The 7,222-nt window shown below is 39.9% G+C and overlaps 1 protein-coding gene across 1 annotated transcript in view; it reads left to right on the forward strand.

Annotated features, from left to right (window-relative positions):
- Window positions 1-6,222, forward strand: part of LOC116038966 (gap junction delta-2 protein) — a 32,068-nt gene extending 25,846 nt beyond the window's left edge. The window contains exon 3 of the mRNA XM_036001094.1: window positions 1-6,222. The gene's annotated coding sequence lies outside the window, so the exon portion shown is untranslated.
- Window positions 6,223-7,222: the final 1,000 nt, after the last annotated feature.

Raw genomic sequence — 7,222 nt, forward strand, 5'->3', positions numbered from 1 at the left:
TAATTATGAATTTAATTTAATGAAGATGGTATGGAGATGACCCCTCCTCTGTGATGATGTGAATGAAACAGAATGTAAAAAGACCAAATCTCCGGCTCTATGACTTTGAGAGTCAACAAGGAGGAGGGGAAGAAGAAAATTAAAAGGCATAGAGGGAGGATAAGAGAGGACAAAAAGTATCTTCTGTGAATGAACATGATGAACACAATTTGGTCTCATAGGGAGATATTCCAACTGCCATTTTGTACTTTTGTCTTCTTCTTTTCTTTAAACTACTTAAGTGTTCTCCTCTGCCCCTCATTTCTTTTAAAGTGGGGAATTAAATCCTCAAGGGGCTGGAGAGGGAAGGACTAGAGATGAGAAGATGAGGGAAAGGGAGAAGAGAACAGATGAGAGTCTGTTTTGTGTTCTTTCGGGATATTGGAAGATGACGGCGGTGTTTAATGCATCCCATGGTGCTTTTCTTCTGGACTGTGTCAGCCTCAGTGAAAAAGGGGAGGACTAGATAGGGGATACGACAGGGAGGATAAGCAGCAACATCATTAAAAGAGGAACGGAAGAACTGTCAAAGCCACGACGGATTCTCGAGAACGAAGGCGAGTTTGCGAGAGAGAGAGAGAGACAGAGAGAGAGGGGGGTGGGAAACATTACACTCTGGGAAAACATTTGTTATACCTGAGGAGGGAGAGAAGAGACTTTTTCTTTTGCTTCCTCTGCTTGCCGGAGACTCGAGGTAGACCGAAGCAAAGAGAGAAAGAGCTGCCTCTGATCAGTGTCAGCCTCGCCTCTGTTGGAACATCGTCACGATCCAAAGCCAAGAGAAAAAGACTGACGATGTTTATGTTTTGACTCTTGGCAAAAGATGAATTCAACACAAACACAGCGAGTACCATAAACACTTTTTTTCTTCCCTCTCCCCGATCTCTCGCTCTCTCTGCTCTGCAGTTGGCAGCTATATAGACCCCAGGGGCTTCTGATGACAGTAATGACTCTTGCTGCTCTCCTTCTGTGTAAACGTTGGAGAGGAACTTATGAACAAATGGACAAACATGCGTGTAAACGTCAGTCTCTCCTAAAGCACAAACCAAACTTCCAGCATTCCAGTGTGCTGAGAGACAAAGGAGAGAAGAGGAGAGGAGAGGAGATAAAGGGAATGAGAGCTTGTAAAGAATGGGAAGAGATCACTTTATTACAACTTTAAACAAATTTTATAAACTATATCACCATGAGTTATGATTTTTTTCCCAAGAAAGCAATGGTGCCATCCTTGAGATATTTAATTATTGTTGAAAAGTTACATAGAGTATATCATATTATTTATCCATTTAGAATATATCCAAATAGATTTATTTATCTGCGTGCGGGTTGGTTGGGACATCATGTTGATGTTAATTTCAAATGTATAAACTGTCTGTCTTTTTTCATTTATGTTTAGTTTAAAGCATTTCTTACTGATGGAACAGATTCATGGCATGTACAGGGTGGGAAGGGACACATTTGTGAACTTTATTTTGAAAAGTATTGAGTCTGTGCAGCTGATTTTTTATGTGCAACTGTTTAAGAATTCTTCATTGCAATTGTAACTTAATTGCATTCAAAATGTAGAACAATGCACCTTTTCCAAAATCAGCTGCATAGCTTCTGGCAATTAAGGCCTGTGAGCCATTTGAAAAAGGCATGTTTACATGACACGGCGTTTCGTGAATGATCAAGCTGTGTAGCCGATGAGTAGTAACTCAGTAGGGAAAGTTGTGTTTTTGAATCTCAGTGGTTTTCATTTTGCATTTCTTTCCTGACTGAAATTTCAGCATGCATGCCTTGTAAGAGAAAAGAAGGACTAGAAGAAAAAGACTAAGATGACAGAGAGTGTTGCACCTTGATTAATCCAGACGAGTGGGAGAGTGGCAGACTGATGGAACTCATTTTACATCATCAGCATCTAGGCAGTGTTGATCGGACACACTACATCACAGACAAGTGCGTATTTTAAAACAGGGTGCTTTCACACTGCGGGCCTGTGAAACCAGACATAGGGACAGTTTAGTGGACTACATGTGGTGTCTTTAAAAAAAGAAAATCTGATGATTTAACTGACATGAACATGCACACTGTCCTGTTCCTCAAAGCAGATCATGCCACAACTTTGTCTGTTTAAATCAGTTTATGTTCATTGATTCTGTTGCAGAGACAAAGATATTAGAGTGTTTAGGTACAGTGACGTTATTGGTTATCAGCTAACTGTAACTAACTCTAGCTTACTCTAGCAGATCAGTGGTCTAAGCTTTAGCCCTGACATTGAGGATCTTCTCTACCAGTGCAAACTGAATGGCCTTATGCAGCTCAACACTGCAGTAGCTTAACACTGCCACATATGGGGGTTTGACTCTTACAGGGGGCCACACATGCACCAATGTCACACAGTGTCTCACAGCATTTTATGTTATTCCAAACTGCAGCTACAGTACCCTATGTTATTTTGTTTCCTTTTAAACTCCTGCCACTAGATTGCAGCATTAATGTTTAAAGTTGAGAATGTGACGAAAACTTCCTTGTAAAAAGCATTGTATAACTTTCTGTTGTATCAAGTTTCCTTCAACTTGCCTTATCTGCTTGTGCTTTTATTAGCCATCTCCCACATTTCCCACAATGCCTTTGGACAATTCCTTGGTCATTTTGCTGAGGGTAAAAAATGTATAACCCCTAATGTGGCCCCCAAGTAGAAAGGGAATCTTTAGTCAGCTATGTGATTTTACATTCTCTTAACATCAACATTAGCTTTCACCAATTCACTAAAGATCTACAGTAGATGTCTTTAGAAGTTTTTTTTAGGAAGAAACATACATGTCATCAAATAGCATTGTAGCTCTGGAAATTCACACCATAAACACAAGTAAGCCTGAGCCACAGGAGGTCTTGGAGCAACAGCAACAGCTGACATAGCAGAAGAAATCCCCCCAACTCTCTGTTTCCTCATTCACTCCCAGTGTCATAATCTCTGTGATTCTTACAGGTGATTATCTCCAGATTTAGGGTCCTCTGAGGATCTCTGTGGGGCTCAATGGGATGGGTGCAGTCTACTTTATGCACTAGGAGGGACAGATACGCTGAAAAGGCATGCCAGAATGCCTAATAATAGAGGTTGAGTCATGGCTTCCCTCAGTTATTGACAGCTTGTTCTTCTAGTGAAGGCTTAAACGCTGACCTTGAGCTTAAAGGCCAAGCCAATGTCCTGTACTACATGCAGCTCCTGCTGGATGGTCACTGCGCACTACAGCACTGATCTAATCTCCACAGAGCACAGGTCAATGCTGGTGTGAGGCCTATTTTCAGTGATTGGTAGATACACACATGCTGAACATACATTCATTCTAAAAAAAAAAGGGGGCACCTCTGAATGTGAGAACAGCAGTTTGAGTTCAGTTTCTGTTGTTATGTCTGGTTTCAGAAACATATATTCACACACAGCTTGAGGACGTAGAGGGACATAAATGTTACCTGTTTGTCTTCGGTTTACATTTATCCAGCATTGATTAGTGACTCACAATCCCTGCAGTTGGTGTATTATTACTTTCGAGAGTGAAAGCAGGCCCAAGTTCTTCCAACAGTCCACTACTCTCCACAGTCTACTTTTCTATTTGTCAATGTGAAATGAATTATGCAACTTTTCTTTTTCTCATTTGCTTATCTTTTTGACTTGTGTGGATTTTTGTGCAGTGACATATCAAAAAAGAAAGATGTTTTTTTCTATGTAAAGGAACAAAAGGTTTTTGTTTTTTCAATGTGTAAAATCAAGGGTAGAATGTTGAAATATACTGTAAGACTAGCTGAAAAAAATGTAATTTTTCCTCCCTTGCCAAAGTGATATGCAAAATTTAATTCATTTTCAAAGATTTTTTTAACTGCATGTGCAATGGCTAGACTGAGCATGTTTCAATGTTTTCTTCAGCAGAATCTTAAAAAAAAAACTTTTTTTGTCCAAACTATGAAGCAAAGCTATTATGTCTTGATGCCAAGTGTATATATTAATTACCCAGTTTTCAGACGGTACAGAGCCAGGCAGACAATACCAACTCAGTGATGTTAAAACTTCCTATAACAGTTTATCAGTCTGTTTCAACTCCCAAAAGATTTTGAAAAGCACTACATACATGAAATCTTCTACTTTAAGAATTTTGCACATGAATATAATACCTTTATAATCTGTTGTAGAATATGATTTACAAGCAAATTCAAAGTCAAATGATCTACTGTAAAACACAGGGTAAACAGGAATATAAGCATACAGGTTAAAGACTGGCACCATGAGGTGTCAGACGCCATAACATTCCAGGGTTTAGTTCCCAGCACAATGTGTAATTAACCTTCAATCAACAACCTCTCGATGTGTTAAATATGATTCCATCCTCAGTGAAGCTCCATATGGACACTTTGTTGGGGGAACAGTACACTGACAGCAGACTCAGGAAAGAAAAAAATGCTGATGTTTTACACCAATCTTTTCTAGTACAAAGGATGTTTCTACATTAACACACAACAACGCTTTTGGAGAAATGGTATCACAACATGTCTGCATACCTTCCACTGACACCTTACCCTGTACTGTAAAGCCCACCCAAGAAAATTGTCTTCAAGCCTGATTATTTACCTGTTGGTGCTAATGAGGTTGAACTCTACCAAAAACATGAATTCAGATACATTCCCTTGTCTTCAGCACACTACTGCCCCACATATCACAGGTCCTGTAGCAATGCAAGGTCACCTTAAAAATCAAGCTGTTCCTTTTTGACTGTTACTAATGAACGGGCATGTCCGCAAAAGCCTACAGCAGGTAATGATATAATTTGCATGAAACCGTTTCTTCTGCAGAACCGTAGCAAACAATTTGATTCCTCAGGAATGCAGCATGTAATTGAGCTGCTTCATTCATTAACACAGAGCTTACTGAACTACCACATTACAATGGGACATTAACTTACTGTAGTAATCACATGTAGCCAATCCTAAGGGCTGCTTAGTGGCCCTTGAGCAGGTTTTGGAAGCGCCCATCTTATTCATTTAAGGGCTTCTTACTTATTACAAACTAAAAAGCCATAGTTTAAAAAAAGAAAAGATTTCAAACATGAATGGGTGCATTACTTTGAAAAAGTATATTGTGCACTCATGGGCCAAGATTAATCACATTCGTAGTCAATTAGGCGATCAATTTTGCTTTTAAATTAAAAATTAGACATCTTGTTTCAAATGAAAAGCTTTTAACAGTGTTTAATTGAATGAGATACATTTAAGTTATAAAGCTCCTTTTATCCAGATGTTCATTTTTCATTTTAGAAATAAAATGCTCCCTCCTCCCCCCTCCAGCCCTATCTGATACTTGTGCTGCTGTACTGTGGGCTAGATTAGTACCATTTCAGGGTTCAGAGATGGACCTCTCAACCTCTCTAATCTGTCATGATATTAATTGTGATTACTTCATTTAATTACACTTAGTGGCAGATACAGGAAGAGTGGGATTTAAACCACCGTCCGGATTTGATTAAATATAGCCCCTGCACATCTCTCTCATCTGTCTCTGCAACCACCTACTGGCAGCAGGGGTCGTGCATGTGAGATTATGACCTGAGATAGCTTTAGTTTGTCTCTAAAATTCAGTAATTTCAAGATTGTTGATTTATAGAGTTTTAATTAGAAAAAGGGAGATGATATACAAGTAGGACAGAGCAAGAACCCTTCATCTTTTCAATTCTCCAAGACCAGCACCTCATGAGTTGAGACCAGGTCACCTTTGTGTCAACTGTGTGAGAAGCTCTTATGTTACAATGAGAGGGATGAATCCTGAATAGGGAAGTGTCTAGGGAGTGGGGGAGCAATGTGAAGTTTAGCCAATATTTGGCATCCTATAGTCATATAGTAATCAATATAAGGGATTATATTTAAGGGATCAGAAAGGGAAAATAGTTAAATATCTTAGCCCTAGAAACTTGACATTCTTCGACATAGCTTCTACTGTGACATCTGTACGGATGTAAAAGCATGGACTGAAAACAGAAACGTAAAACAGACATTCAAATACACTCATGCTTTGTAATCTAAAATTCTGTCGTTTCTGACTGCAGATTTGATGGTGTACCTGATGGATCTTCGTTGAAGGTTCACTGTATATTTCTGACTGGTGTACTGTATGTAAAGACTGAATAAAACCTTGAATGTTACATCAAGCCTGAACTGGCCTCGTGCCTGCTGATTTATGACCTGTAAGTGTGTGTGTTCATGCATTGTGTGTGTGTGTGTGTGTGTGTGTGTGTGTGTGTGTGTGTGTGTGTGTTGTTTCCTCTACAATGTGATGTGTTTGTATAGAAAAACATGAGTGTGAGGATATTTGAGCACGTGGGAGTGATGGGATTTAGGAAAAAATACGGTGTGAGGGAAACCAAACAAAGGTGGCTACAATTCATATTGATACAGGTCTATATATATTGTATCTGCCTGAAAATAATATTTGCAGAGAGCTGTGTGCAGCCCAGCTGGTTGGCATAATGACATTTTTGAACTCAATAGGTGACACTGGAACCTTTCAGCAGGATTAAAACCTTTAGACCATGGCACTGATGAGAGGAGAAGCATGAATGTGTATATGTGTGTAAAAGCAATATTTTCTAAAACCCTCCTCTCATTGAATGCACAGTTTATGTGCATGCAGAAGCGTGTGTGCGCTAACAAAATACTTTTTAAAGGTACTTTATATATGCATATACACATATTGCCCAATTGTGTGTGTGTGTGTGTGTGTGTATGTGTGTGTGCGTGTGCGCCCACGCTCATACGCCCGTGTGCATGTGTGTGTGTGTGTCCAACCCCCACCCACCTTCCTCAGCAAGGTCACATGGTGGCTGCACTGGACTGGGATTGAAGGCTTGTTGCCACGGCGATAAGCCAGCCGGTAATATCTCTAAGCACAGCAAGGATTAATCTGCCGACAGATGGCTGGCTGCTCAGCGTCACTTCCTGAAACACACACACACACACACACACACACACACACACACACACACACACACACACACACACACACACACACACACACACACACAGGATTCATATTCACCATCATCCTCATCATCATTGTCCTATTATTTAACATTACCACCACTTTCACACATGCACACGCACACATACAAAGACCATCATCATTTTCTTCATGCCAACAGCATAATCGAAGCCATCC

The sequence above is a fragment of the Sander lucioperca genome, chromosome 5, assembly GCF_008315115.2.
Source record: "Sander lucioperca isolate FBNREF2018 chromosome 5, SLUC_FBN_1.2, whole genome shotgun sequence".
Lineage (NCBI taxonomy): Eukaryota > Metazoa > Chordata > Actinopteri > Perciformes > Percidae > Sander > Sander lucioperca.